The following is a 14,038-nucleotide window of genomic DNA, read 5'->3' as shown; positions in this document are numbered from 1 at the left end:
ACTCCCGGAGAGTCCTGGTGGCTGCTGCGTCCTTTCCAGTTCCCTAGAACTTGACAGAGGTGGGATGAGCCATCCCTTCCCCCCATATCCTCCTGTCCTGTGTTTGGGACAGGGAGATATGGTCATCCTAATGCTCCCCAGGGCCCCACTGCCGGGCTCCGCCTCCCCCCACTGCTGCCCAGAGCTGCCCACGGCACCAAAGCCCGGGAACCCACTGAGTTCTGCTCCCCTGGCTGCCTGCGCCTGGTAAGAAAGCAGTGCTGGGTGGTGCTGGGAGCAGCTCTGGGAGCCAGGGAACCTCCAGGGTGGGGACCTGCAGCAGACCCAGGGAATTTCCTTCAGAGGCCCCAGCAGGAATTTCCTTCGGAGGCCCCAGCAGGAATTTCGTATTTGGGAAAATTAAACATTCGTGAGGGTTCTCAACACCAAACCCTTGCAAATATTGCAACCCTACTGTATTCCAACTTCATGAGGTGCTGCTCATCTGCACAAGTCACTACAGAACCGGAGGTGTTTCATTTGTAGCCTAAATCATATATAACACCCTGTGGGCTAAGAGGAATAAATGTTCAGTGAGAAAAGATTTGTCCTCTTCTCCTCCTGCCAAAGCTACTTATTTCTTTGGTGACCATGCAGTATTGCTCATAGAAGATTAAAACATTTCCCGTAAATAAACACACTTCTGAACATCTGCTTCACAGGCATAGAGGGAGCTATATGCAGGCTAACACGAAATCTGTGCTTATAGGCTGATTAGAATAACTGGGAAAATATCTCCTGAACAAATCAGAAATGACACTTAATAGCTGCGTCTACACGTGCACGCTACTTCGAAGTAGCGGCACCAACTTCGAAATAGCGCCCGTCGCGTCTACACGCGTCAGGTGCTATTTCGAAGTTAATTTCGTCGTTAGGCGGCGAGACGTCGAAGTCGCTAACCTCATGAGGAGATAGGAATAGCGCTCTACTTCGACGTTCAACGTTGAGGTAGGGACCGTGTAGACGATCCGCGTCCCGCAACGTCGAAATTGCCGGGTCCTCCATGGCGGCCATCAGCTGGGGGGTTGAGAGATGCTCTCTCTCCAGCCCCTGCGGGGCTCTATGGTCACCGTGGGCAGCAGCCCTTAGCCCAGGGCTTCTGGCTGCTTCTGCGGCAGCTGGGGATCTATGCTGCAGGCACAGGGTCTGCAACCAGTTGTCAGCTCTGTGTATCTTGTGTTGTTTAGTGCAACTGTGTCTGGGAGGGGCCCTTTAAGGGAGCAGCTGGCTGTTGAGTCCGCCCTGTGACCCTGTCTGCAGCTGTGCCTGGCATCCCTATTTCGATGTGTGCTACTTTGACGTGTAGACGTTCCCTCGCTGCGCCTATTTCGATGTTGGGCTGAGCAACGTCGAAGTTGAACATCGACGTTGCCGGCCCTGGAGGACGTGTAGACGTTATTCATCGAAATAGACTATTTCGATGTTGGCTGCACGTGTAGACGTAGCCATTGCTTGGTTTTCATGTAAAGATAGTCGTACATAATACTTTCTTTTTTTTTTTTAAAGGACCTGTAGGGTGTTTTAGTGAGAGTTGCATCATTTTTAACCCTTGTCTAACACTGATCAGAATTAGGCCCAATAAGTTTAGGTTTAATCAGTTTTATTAAATGATAGCTGATAATTGAAGTAGAAGACACTGATTGTATACTACAAGCCAGATTTTCAAAATAGCTTAGCACCAAGCAGTTCCTCTGAGAAAAATACAAGAAGTTAATACCGAAAAAAATAGAGGCAGCTCTGGCACAGAGAGCCTAAGGCCAAGATTTAAAATAGTGGGAGTGTGAATTTACCTTCTTAAACCCACATTTAGGGTATGTCTATACTCACTTGAAGACCGACTCATTCAAGGCAAAATCCTAAAATTACATCATGAGGATGCCATATGTGCACCTCATGATGGCTATCCTTAGGTGGATGCAGGAGCCGGTCAGAGTATATTACCCAAGCAGTGTGTTATTGTTAATGACACATACATACGACATTAACCCTCCACACATTTGGTTACAGATGCCAGCCTAGAGGTTAATCAGGCCTGCCATATGAAACATAAAGGATGGTGGCTGTGCAAATGCTATGCTACAGTTGACACAAATGATACCAAAAGAGGCTGTGTTTGTATGGTACACAAAGAATTGGTTCATGAGGTGGTACGAGTACAAGATATGGTCTGTGCTCTGGGTTATGCAAATTTTTCTATACCCAGAAAGATGTGTAGTACCAATGATATGGGGTTTTGTATTCCTGTTACCAGCACAATTCAAATTGGTTCCTATGCCTTTGGGCCAACAAGCAGTGTGAATACCACTACCGAAATGCTGTCTCCTCCTGGGCATCTACAAGATCTTTTGATTAATTTATTTCCTCCCATAGAATATTTACAACTGAACATATATAACCACTAGCCAGAACAAAAGAAGCCCTATTTCCCATAGCCCAACAGCTACAGCAGCAGGTGGAGGAAATAGACAATGTACAACAAGAGATGGAAACGCTGTTGTGGGCCATTCAAGAGGACATCACTTTACATCCAGTGGTACGGACTCTTAAGTATGGTCCTAATGGGAGTCCAAGCTACTGCCAGGGTGGTTCTCTTTGGAATGTGCTGTTATAGGCACAGCAAAGCAAAAAAAGCTAGATTTCAGTATAGAATTAGAAAAGGAATGGAAGTGGCCATTGACACTGCCATTGTAGAAAATCACCATGCTAGGGAATAGGTACATGTAAGTTCTATCACCAAACGAGCATCGTCTACTGTGAAGGAACAATTAACCTCATGCATATAGTCAATAGGTAATGACAATACTCATTTATATTTGGTTTACATAACGCAATATATAGTCAGGAGTATTCACATTATCTATATGTATATTCTCACAACAGGTAATCAGAAAACCTTACGTCATATATACACATTTGTATCTATATTTCCAATTAGGTCTATATCAACTTTTCATATATGTTATTCCCTATAGCAATAACCAAAGCATATTACCTAAGCACCCATAATAGTCTATACTATCTTAATATAACCTGTTATAAGCATTTATGAAGGAGTTGTACCTGATACATAATATGTACGTAACTTTTTTGTACCTGAGTACAAAAGCGTATATCACATTGAATGTATTGCCCAATTTAGGGGACAGTACTGGGGCACTCCAGCCCCCTGAAAATATACCGAGGCCATTGTTGCAGTGTATGCAAGCACCAAAATAAAACCGTAGACACCTAATCTAGGTGCCCAGCAGGTTGGAGACCATACATCAACAATAAAACCTGGTTCCAATGCCTTCATACCTCGCTTGATTTGTGGTTCTTGGGGGCTCTCCAAAGTCTGCAGTGTCGGCTAACCATGGAGTCTACACTGATGTCCAAAGACAGCACATGCACGCGGCCAAGGTGATTAACATCAAAGGGAGCAGATTGGACATCCGAGCACTGTTCCGGTAGAGACACCCAACTATAGGCCAATATTCCATGGTTTGATTTAATGTGCCTAGTGGCATGCGCTAAATCAAACCATCCGAGCTCAACGGTCAGCCCTGGTATTCCTCATTGTTGTGAGGAGTAAGGGAAGGCAACAGGAGAGTTTCTCCCCTTGACCTTCCACTGTGTGGAGGGTCAGAAAAATTATTGTAGTTGGAATTGAGTATCTTAAATCGACTTTTCAGCCTTGTATAGCTCTGGCCCCAAACATATAGATAGGGAGGCAGATTTTTTTAATGCTCATCACCAAGCAGCTGCCACTGAAATCAGTTGTATTTGAAACTGTCTACCATAGAGATGAGCAGCTTAATAGGGTGCCATTAGCTCCGAAATCACACTAATGTCTGAAAAGGGTTGTTTAACTTATTCCTGAAACAAGTCACCACTAAGATTACAGTAAATGCATGCTTACATAACCAAACTTTCTTCTTTCATTTATTTTGTACATTTGCCACAGCACTTTGTGTAGTATCTGTTTCAAAGTTGCCCCACTAGCTAGGCAGTTTCCACTGTTAATTGTGTGGTTCACTTGATCAGCAAAAAGAGAGTGTTTTTGAAAGGAAAATATGATTAAGGGACACAATCTGGCCGGGGGACTTCAGCAAGTATATTATCTGAAACTACTTGTCACTCATTTCTTCTTTCTTTTCTTTTCAATTTGACTAGATTTCAAATTTACTGAGTCCTTTTAATGTCCTATTTCCTGCTACAAACAGCGATGCATAAGTTACAAGAAATTTAATTTTCTCTGAAATTTCCTAATAAAACCTAATTACCTTTCATTACTCCCCTAGCTCAGTTGCATTCCAGCCCACCCTCTGCCTATTCCTCCTTCCAAGTGGAAGTCCCATCCTTGAGTCGGGGACTGGGGGGAGAAATAGCAACAGGAAGTCAGGCTGGGATTTCCTGTTACCTCTCTAGACTAATCAGGGATGAGGTTAGGATTGGCTCATGACTTGCACACTGATGTTATGTGGAGTACTGGTTGCATATTTAATAGGGAGCCTACAGGGCATGTGGCATTCAGGAATGATGTGCATTTGGTAAGCAGAGAGGTTGAACTGTCCCAGCACTTCCTGCAGTCAGAGGCATCATTTCAGGTTTTGATGTGTGCAGGGGGGGGAGGCGGAGGGAGAAAGGTCAGGCAGCGTGGCTGACAGCCACACCAGCCCTCAGGGCCACATGGGAGGAGGCCCAGCTCCACGCCCCTGGAAAGGGCAGAGCTGAGGCTCAGCCCTCAGGTCCCTTCCCAAGTTGACAGAGTGGCAGAGAGGTGCAATGTTTTTTCCCCACGGACCTTATTCTCACTTAGGTTTTTCTTTAGCCAGCTCTTCTGCATTCATGTGCTGCTAGAGGTTGTGTTTTTTCTTTAGCCAGCTCTTCCACATTCATGCGCTGCTGGTGGTTGTGGTTGCATATGCTGTGAAGGCTAAATGAAAGGACGATTGGAGTGACAGTTCACTTGTCCATCTTACTGCCATGTAGAAGCCAAAGAGACAGAAGAATGGAAGCATGGAATAAAGCTATGGCAGGACTGGGAATTGCCAAAGGGTTTGACTTCAACAAACAGCATAAAACAAAGGACATCTGAAGAGAGGGACTTTGGAGAAATATTGGTGAAGAGAAGGGCCTCAGCTCAAGAGACTCAGGGTGGAGAGGTGTCCTGAAAGAGAAAGGTGATACAAAGCACAACAATGATCAGAAGAGGGAGAGAACCTACTACAACATCTGAGAGGGCAGTGTTTAAGCATCTGGTCTTAGAAAACATTACCTGCTTGCATGAGCTTTTAAATTCACATCTTATAGAATGAAATATAGAATCTTAAATAAATCTAAAAGGTGCTCTGCAAAGACTTCTTTATGTGCATGGGCTGCCTATTTTAACCACGTGCATCTCACGTGCATCAAACTTTTAAAAATATTCATTTCATTTTAAAATGTGGGGTTTTTTTAGATATATATGTTATACCCTGGAATAATTTGTCAAATTGAGACTTTCATTGGTCACATACAGTGAATACTAAAAGTATTAGTAGCTTAACCAGCATCATGCTTGGATCAAAACCAAGTGTTTTTAGCACTTTCCTGATGTGACCAATGACAGTTTCAATTTGACAAATGATGCCAAAGCATAACAGTTTATATTTCATAAAAAAAAAAAAACAAACAGCAACATGGCACAGAACGTGGAGTCAGTTACTTTTCTAGTTTGCCTTTTTAATGCATTTGTGTCTTTCTCTTCCACACCAGTGTTTTAATCAGGCTTGGCAGAATTCAATTTTTTAATATAATTTTGGTGGATGTTTATATCAGTGTTAATTTTTAAGCATTTTTTAATTTTTATCTGTTTTTTAAACATTTTTCAAAATTATGGGTTTTAGGCATCTTATTTTTATTTTAAATTTTCACAGATTTGGGAAATTATGAGGGCAATCACTATTTAATCATAGACACTAATTTAATGATCATAGCTGTTGACTTTGTAACCATTCCAGCACAAATTGTTCACATCATATCAAAATGTATAAAGGGCTTACACTATGGCCCTTTGTCAACAGAGGTCAGCGTTGTGAGATATTTCCCAACAAAATCCCTGTGAACAGATTGTAGCCACATACTGAAGCTGCTCGACAGAGCAGTCTGCTTTGTTGATAGAAAGGGGACAGATGCCCTGGCTGCTTTCTCCACAGAACAGGGCCCTGGAAGCTTATGCAAACAGGCTTGTGTGGCTGGGCAGCCCTTCTGGGCACTCAGGCCAGGCACTCAGGCCAGGCTTAAAGGGCCCCCCCCCAATAGCCAGTGCCTACTCAGTCTAGGCCCGCATGCCCCCCTCAAGGGATCAAACACAGGCCATAGCCAGCATTGGACCAGGAGCAGCCCCCAGGCTGGCTCCTTGCTGCCCAGCAGCTGCTGCAGGTCTTGCTCCCTCTCCTTCTGGACCACTTTCATCTTGTCTGGGAGGAACTGCTAGAGCCCCAAGGCTGGTGAGTATGCCCCTGCTGTCCTGGTGCCCCATCTGTCCTTGCAACAGCGAGTGTGGTGACACAACACCAATACTGGCTGGTGGGAGCACCTGGTGATGGGGGAATGGGACGACAACCAGTGGCTCCAAAACTTCTGAATGAGAAGGGACATCTTTCAGGAGCTGTGCACTTGGCTTGCTCCTACAATACAGCGTCAGGACATATGAATGCGGCCGGCCAGACTGGTAGAGAAGTGAGAAGCCATTGCTTTGTGGAAGCTCGCTGCCCTGGATAGTTACTGCTTGGTAGCCAACCAATTCGGGGTGGGAAAGTGCAACATTGGGGGTCATCCTGATGCAGGTAAGCCACGGCCAAGCAATGGTCTTGGTATGGCGGCAAAGGAAGAAGGCTGGGGCCCCATCCAAGGGGGGATCTAAGGTGGGGAGCAGGCAGGAGAACGTAGGGGGCGGGTTGGGGAAGCCCCATCCCCAGGGGGCCAGGTCATCCCACCCTCACAAAGACATGTTGCCGGGGAGGTCACTGAACAGGCAGGGCTTTGGGAGGGGGTGAGGAGGCCACTGGCACCCAGGGGCTACCTCCCATGGCCCATCATGTGTGCATGTACTCTCTTCTGCTTCCAGGGGGTGAGGTCTATCAATAGCATCCTGCTGGAGAGGCTCATCTGAGTTGGCAACCTGGATGCAACTGGGGACAGATTTAATGTCCTGGGCTTCCTGAACTATTTTGGAGCAACTGACATGTCACACATACAATACACACCCCAGACCACAGCCTGGTGCACTATATAAACAAGAAGGGGTACTGCTCCATCATCTTGCAGGTCCTGGTGGTCTATCGTGGTCAGTTCTCTGACACCTATGTCAGGTGGGCAGGCTGGGTGCATGCTACCAGGGTTTTCAGGAACTCCAGCTTGTGCTGTAGGATGATGGTAGGCACGTATGTCCCCCAGTGCAGTGTCGCCATTGGAGATGTCCAGATGCCCTTGTACATTGTGGGGGATGCTGTGTACCCCCTCATGCCATGGTTAATGCAGCCATACACCAGCTACCTGGACCAGACAAAAGAGCTCTTCAATGTCCACCTGAACTGAGTATGTCTCCTGGTTGAGTGCACTTTTGGGTACCTGAAGGTGAGGTTCCGCTGTCTCCTCACCTGGACACAGGGGAGGGCCTCATCCCTGTGGTGGTGTCTGCTGCTGCAATCTCTCCAATCTAGTGGAGGAGAAAGGGGAGGTCATCCTCTGGGGATGGGTAGTGGGTGCAGGCCATGCCTGCAAGCAGCCAGCCTTGGGCCCAGCCCCAGCCCTCCAGGTGGGTAACCTTCTCCCAGTGACCCTCCTAGGGTCCCCCTGGTGGGGCCTTGGGCCCACAGTCCTACCTCAGCCCCACTGTGACCTCTCCCTTCAACCTCTTACTCCCCCATCCCACCCCATCCCAATAAAGCGGGACATGGGTTGGTGACACACGAACCTTATATTAACGACATGAAATTTTTTATTAAAAAAGTCAATAATGCAAACAATTTGCAAAGGGCAATCATGGGTAAATATGTATGGCGTGGGAATAAGAAGGCCCTAAACATGGTTTGGGGGGCTTGGTATGGGGGATGTGGGGGTGATAAAATAAATATCACTAAACCAAACTGTGTCCCATGTGCAATTATCAGAAATGATGTACAAGGGCAGGGGCTTGGGATGGGGGATGTCGCAGGCTTCAGTCTAAGAAGGGGGTTGATGGCCATGACTCTGAGGAGGAGCAGGACTCCAAGTGGCCTTGGCCAAGGGATCCTCTCCTACCACAGGTTTGGGGTTCCTGTTAGGGCTGGGTTGGAGCTGGAAGCATGTGAACATATGGGGTTTGTGGGGCTGCATCAGCAGGGGGCCCCAAGGGGCAGGGGTGCTGGCCATGTCCATTGCCATTGACCACTGCTGCAGGGCCTGCACCACAACCTCCAGCATGGTGACCAGATGGGCAGGGCACAGGGAGCGGGGTAATGGGGTGGGTGGGGGACTGGGATTGGAGGGGAGCAGGCAGGGGGTTCATGCAGGAGGGCAACTGGGGCAGCAGGGGCAGTGCTTTGGTATGCCCAGGCCAGCATGTCCTCTCACATAGACCAGATTTTGCAGATCTCTTCAAGCATCTAGCCTCACACCATCTCCTGCCACTCAAGAGCCTGCTCCCACCACTCCTGGTCCTCATGCAGCTGCAGCGCCTCGTCCCTGGTGGTGCAATGGGACCATTGTATGTGGGCCCGCTCCCGCAGTTGTGGCGGTGGTGGCAGTCCAGCTGTGGCAAGTGCTGGTCCTGGACTTGCTGGCCCTGGTGATGTGGGTGATGCTGGCCTGACCCTCCAAAGGTGCGGCTGTACTGGAGAAGAGAAGGAGGCACGGTGAGTCATTCCCACCATGCAGCCCGTATGACCTTTCCCCCCCGCCATCTATCACAAGCAGTAGCTCCTGCCCCAACACATGGGACAGGGCCATCCCAGGAACATGGCCATGTGCACCCTGCACGGTGGGCCCTGCCACATGCTGGCCCCACTGAGGCACGGGGAGCAGCCTGAATGCTGCGACCCCCCGGCCCCTCTGCCTGATGGTCTAGTGGCTCCGGGGGGGAGGGTCAGGCCATGGGACTGTCCGCACATGGGTGGCGGGTGGGCCGGGCACAGACTGGCCTTCCCGGGGTCCCTTCTTCCCCAGGCCCTAGGGCATGTGCAGCAGCCAGTGGGGCTGGCATTGGGCTGGTGCCTGCAGTGGGGGCAGTGTGCTGGGTCCTGGAGGGCCACGTTGCCAGCCACAGGGCTGCACATGAGGGGCCTACATGTTGGGGCCCCACCTGGGCTGGCCTGGGGAGTGATGCAGCATGACCCATGTGTGTCTGCATCTCATGCCTCAGGTTGTGTGACATGTGGGGTACTCACCGGAGGGACCCCTGAACAGGTCCAGTGATGTCTGGGGTGTGGCCTCACTGGAGGGGCCTGAGGTGATGACCAGGCTCCCCTGGCTCGAGTCCAGGTCTGAGTCATTCCCTGGCTGGGGCTCCTCTGGGATGTGCAGCTGGTCTGGCTCTGGCTGGTGTAGGGCAGCTGCCTTGGACGTGTCATAGTACTCAACCACTAGGGCCCCGTCACACCCCCCTCCCCGAACAGCTAATGGAGTTCCTTGTAGTATGGGCAGGTGGGTGATCCTGCTCCCACTCCCAACTTTTTCCCAGCGTCCCAGGCCTTTGCATAGCTCTGGTGGAGCTCTTTCACTTGGCACACCTCTGTTCCACGGTGCAAGCCAGTTGTCTGCACCCCACCGGGACTTTGGCCAGGTGAACATACACGTGTGTTCCTGTGTGTCAAGCTGGGGGCCAGGACGAGGGTCTCATTGCCCCAGAGGGCTATGGCCTCGCCCATGGACAGCCCCAAGCTGCAGGACCTTGCTTTTGCAACTGCCCAGGGTGCTCCTTGGAACCCTCAAGGCACATCCTGTGAGGGGCTGGATGGGTCTTGGGAGCCTGGCTCATCTTTCTGGGCCTCAGGGAGTGGCTGGCAGCATGTGCAGCTGGCAGGGTGTGGCTCTGCTGCTTGTAGGGGCCAGATTCCTGCTGTGGGGGTTTCTATAGCTGCCTGTCTCCTTAAAAGCAGCTGGAGGCACTGACCATAGAAGTCAGAGTGCTGTGGGGAGGGCGTCCCAGTGCTCCAGCTGGCGGCGCTATGGGGGACCTCACTGTTGTCAAAACTCCCCCCAAGGCCGTTTACATGCTTGTTTTGTCAACAGGCGCTTCTGCCAAAAGGGTTACACCTCATAGTTCTGAGACAGAATGCTGGCAAATGTGCTGGGTTTTATCAACATTTTATGTGTAAATGCTCCATGAATTTTGTTGGCAAACCTCCTGGTGTTACCATTGCCAAACAGATAATTTAAAGCACATGCTAAGATTTCAAGCAATATTTTTCCTACTTTCCTTCCTGTAAATTTCAATTACGAATGAGAATACTTTTCAGTGTGTGTGTACGTTTACCTACCTCTTCCAAATCTTAACTCTTCCGAGCCTACTTAGCATTTATAAATATAGCAGCATTATCTGAACACTAGGTTGTTTTAATAGGATTAGCAAACATTCTTTCTTCTTTCTATCAGTTCCGTATTCTCTCCTCTAGAAATTTCCCCTTAATATGGAAGTCAGACACCATCTGTATCTCTGAGCAATGGGACAATATTAAAGGTGCATTGCAAGTTAGCAGAGAAATAACACTTTTCTGACTACACAGATTTTAATGTCTCAAAATAGAGCAGCTATTATGTACCCCTTCTGCCAGGTGAAGCCGATCGCAGCCAGAGCTGCAGTGTCCAATACACTCCCTGTTTACCACATGTGATGAATGGGGCAGCGTGGCGAAATGTGGCTCTAAGTAGCTGCACGCGTGGGGCACCCCTCCGGACGCTCTGCACACGTGCCCCACCACTTGGTGGGACAAGTACATGGGTGGCTCCTCCAGCCCTGGCAGGCTCCAGCTGTGGCATAGCTTCAGTCTGGGGCAACTCATATGGCGGCGTCTGCAGCTGAGGCATGGGTGTCAACCCCGGGGGCAGCTCCAGTGATTCATCTGCAGGGCTGGGTGCCTGGCTTGGGAAGCAAGGGGAAATGTGTGTAGACTCTCTGGTGGCTACTTTGAAGTAGTGCCTAACTTCAAATTTGGCTTCAAAGTTAGTTCCTAGTGTAGAGGTACCCTGAGTGTAGAAAAGAAACCTGTAATAAAAAAGGGAGGGAAGTAACATGGCATTAATTTGGGAAAAAACAACAGAGTTTGTAAACAAAACCATGAGTAAAAGTCCCACCCGAAGTAGGTGGGCCAGTGTTATTTTCCTCTCAGGTTCTCAAGTCCAGCAGTCTAAATGTTCCATTGACATGTCCAGCTTTCCCTATACCCTCAGACTTGCTGGTCCAGAGATCTGCCCTCCTGCTTCATCTTCAAAGAGGTCTGCCATCAGATTCCTTGTCCAGCTGAAGCGCTTTACACTGACAGTCCCCTTTGAAATGGCTTAAACACAGGCTGTCTTTTCTGTAGTCCACAATAATTGCCAGCATTGGTGACCATATTTGACAATTTCTGTGTTTAGTTTTAACATATTCTGTGACCCCACATCAGCCAACTTGATTACAGTGAACAAAACACCACTCCATCAGCTGAATAAAAACAAATTTAGCAAAGCAGGAGCAAACTGTATTTACACAGACACACCCAGAGTTTCTCTCTCATCCCAGCTAGATGTAAGAGAAACATTCCTTCCTATCCTGCTTAAAATAATAATTAAGATGTAACAGCTGAAGCCAAAGCAGCCTCATTTGGTGAGGTCACAATTAAAAACTAAACCAACCACCCCACTCCTTAGTGCTTTTCTGATTTAAAATATAGCCCTTTGCCCACACGGTTCAATCTGTAAATCTCATGTGAATGAAAATAAAATTTGTCATATTCAGTAGCTGAACAGTAACCTTCAGATGCCCATTATTTCAGAGGTTACCATTCATGTTAGTCCAAAAGCTACTTATGGTCCATAGAAATTTATTGTTTCGTTATATATTGCTGGGAATTATTTACTTGAGAAACAATAACTAATCTGAGGTTATATTACAGGAATGACTCCTATGGGATTTTAACTATAATTATAAATAATTTTATGTTCCAAATTTTTGGCATTGTTTGTTGTATCTGCCAACATTTTGGAATTGGTGGATTGTGAAGTACAAACTGAAATACTAAACTATGACTGACATCTGTGCAAAAAAAGGTCAGCTGAGCAAGTTACACATTGTGAATACTTTATTCAATTAAAGTAATCCTTTTTCACATACTTGCAGTCAGGTTTTGATTTTTGCTAGCTTGCTTACTGATAACCATTTTACTTGACAGTTTTTGAACAAGTTTTAGTGGGAGGTTTTCAAAGGTATGGATGGAAGTTTGGAATTCAACTTACATGGCTTGTTGTGGAGCTGGTCATGTATTTATTATTCATCATTCAGTCTTCACACTATATAATGGCTCACTCAAGTCGCATGGATTTTTTCTGTTCCCTGATCAGGCGATGTAAAGGCTTCTTGACAATGGTGCATTAATCCACAGCAACTGGAGTTTAAATTCTAATGCATATCAGCTTATTGTGTAACCACCAGCCCATGGGACTAGTATTCCCTGTAACCTGAGTGCTCTTGTGGCCACCCAGGAGAGAGTCTGGTGCCTCTCAGCTGGTTAGCAGAGAGTTAGCAGCTGGATAGCTACCCACAGGAGGTAGCATGTGTTTCTGTTGGTAGTGCTCACACACACGTCTTGATATACATAGCAAAATTTATTCTGCACAAGGATGGAAAAAATTAGAACACTGCATGGGACTCTGTGCGCATTCTGAAAGTTCTCTGGGACACATCAATATAGTCTCATTTCAAACAGTACTACATCAACACTCTCTAGGTAACTTTTAGCCTGAGCCAGCAAGGATCAGCATGGACCAGAGAGTTTACAACATGTTTGTGTGCCTGATAATTTACTGGGGTGGACGAATGCACTGCCTACACAAACCCTCAGATTCTAGAAAATGGAGGAGTTTCTTTCTGGAATTTTGCATGATTTGCAAACGAGTCAGATGATTTTTCTAAATGTCGTTGCTATTTGTAATTGTTGAAATTTTTACGCAAGTTAAAAAAACAAAAGATTTTCAGAATGGTCACGAGAACATGTCGTGCAAATAAACTTACAGCAAGAGCTGGTGTGAAAGCACTGGGGCCCATGCTATTTGGGCAGTCTGAATGGCGGAGCTGCCGTGGGGGAGACAGCAGCCACTGACTGACTTGACATTCTTGTAGGTTGAACAGCTGCTGTGGTAAAACTGGCCAAAATCAAAGCTGAAATATTGTTTTGAAATAAAAGGTTAAACAAAATGTGTTGAAATTGAGAATGTTTTGACTTTTTTTGAAAACAAAAAAATTACCTGAGCTCTTTGTCTAAGTCTTTCCAAATTCACAAATCGCTCGATCCCCCCATCCGCCAAATACAATTTTGAAATTTCTGTTGTCAAAAAGAATTGCTCGGCATTTTATGAACAGAGGGGGTTCCAACCAGCTGAACTAACCCTGAACATCGTACCCTGAATGTAAGTGTGGGACCCAGAACTGAAAGCATAGGGGCATTTCTGGATGGGGCACTAGAATGGTCTCGTAGCTTGCCTGACTGATTGTGCAGGTTGTAAGGATAGGGAAATGCCAAAGTCTAGCAAAGCCACTAAAGATAAAACAAACTCCCCTCCCTTGCTCCCCAAAACCTTAAGATTAAGTATACCTAGCGCAGGTGCCAGCACCCCCGGCACGCGTGCCAAGAGTGACACACAAGCCGATTTTCACTGGCACATGAGGAGGGAGCTCAGCCCTGCCCCGCCTCCCCCATGCAGCCAGAAGCTTGCTCAAAGCCATGCCACCTGTGGATTAACAAAAGCCCAGCTTCCAACCACCACCTAAACGATAACACTCTGCATTTTATTTATCACTGAA

Source organism: Carettochelys insculpta, chromosome 7 (assembly GCF_033958435.1).
Source record: "Carettochelys insculpta isolate YL-2023 chromosome 7, ASM3395843v1, whole genome shotgun sequence".
Classification (NCBI taxonomy): Eukaryota; Metazoa; Chordata; order Testudines; family Carettochelyidae; genus Carettochelys; species Carettochelys insculpta.
The sequence above is the reverse complement of the archived record's forward strand: the minus strand, read 5'-3'. Positions refer to the sequence as shown.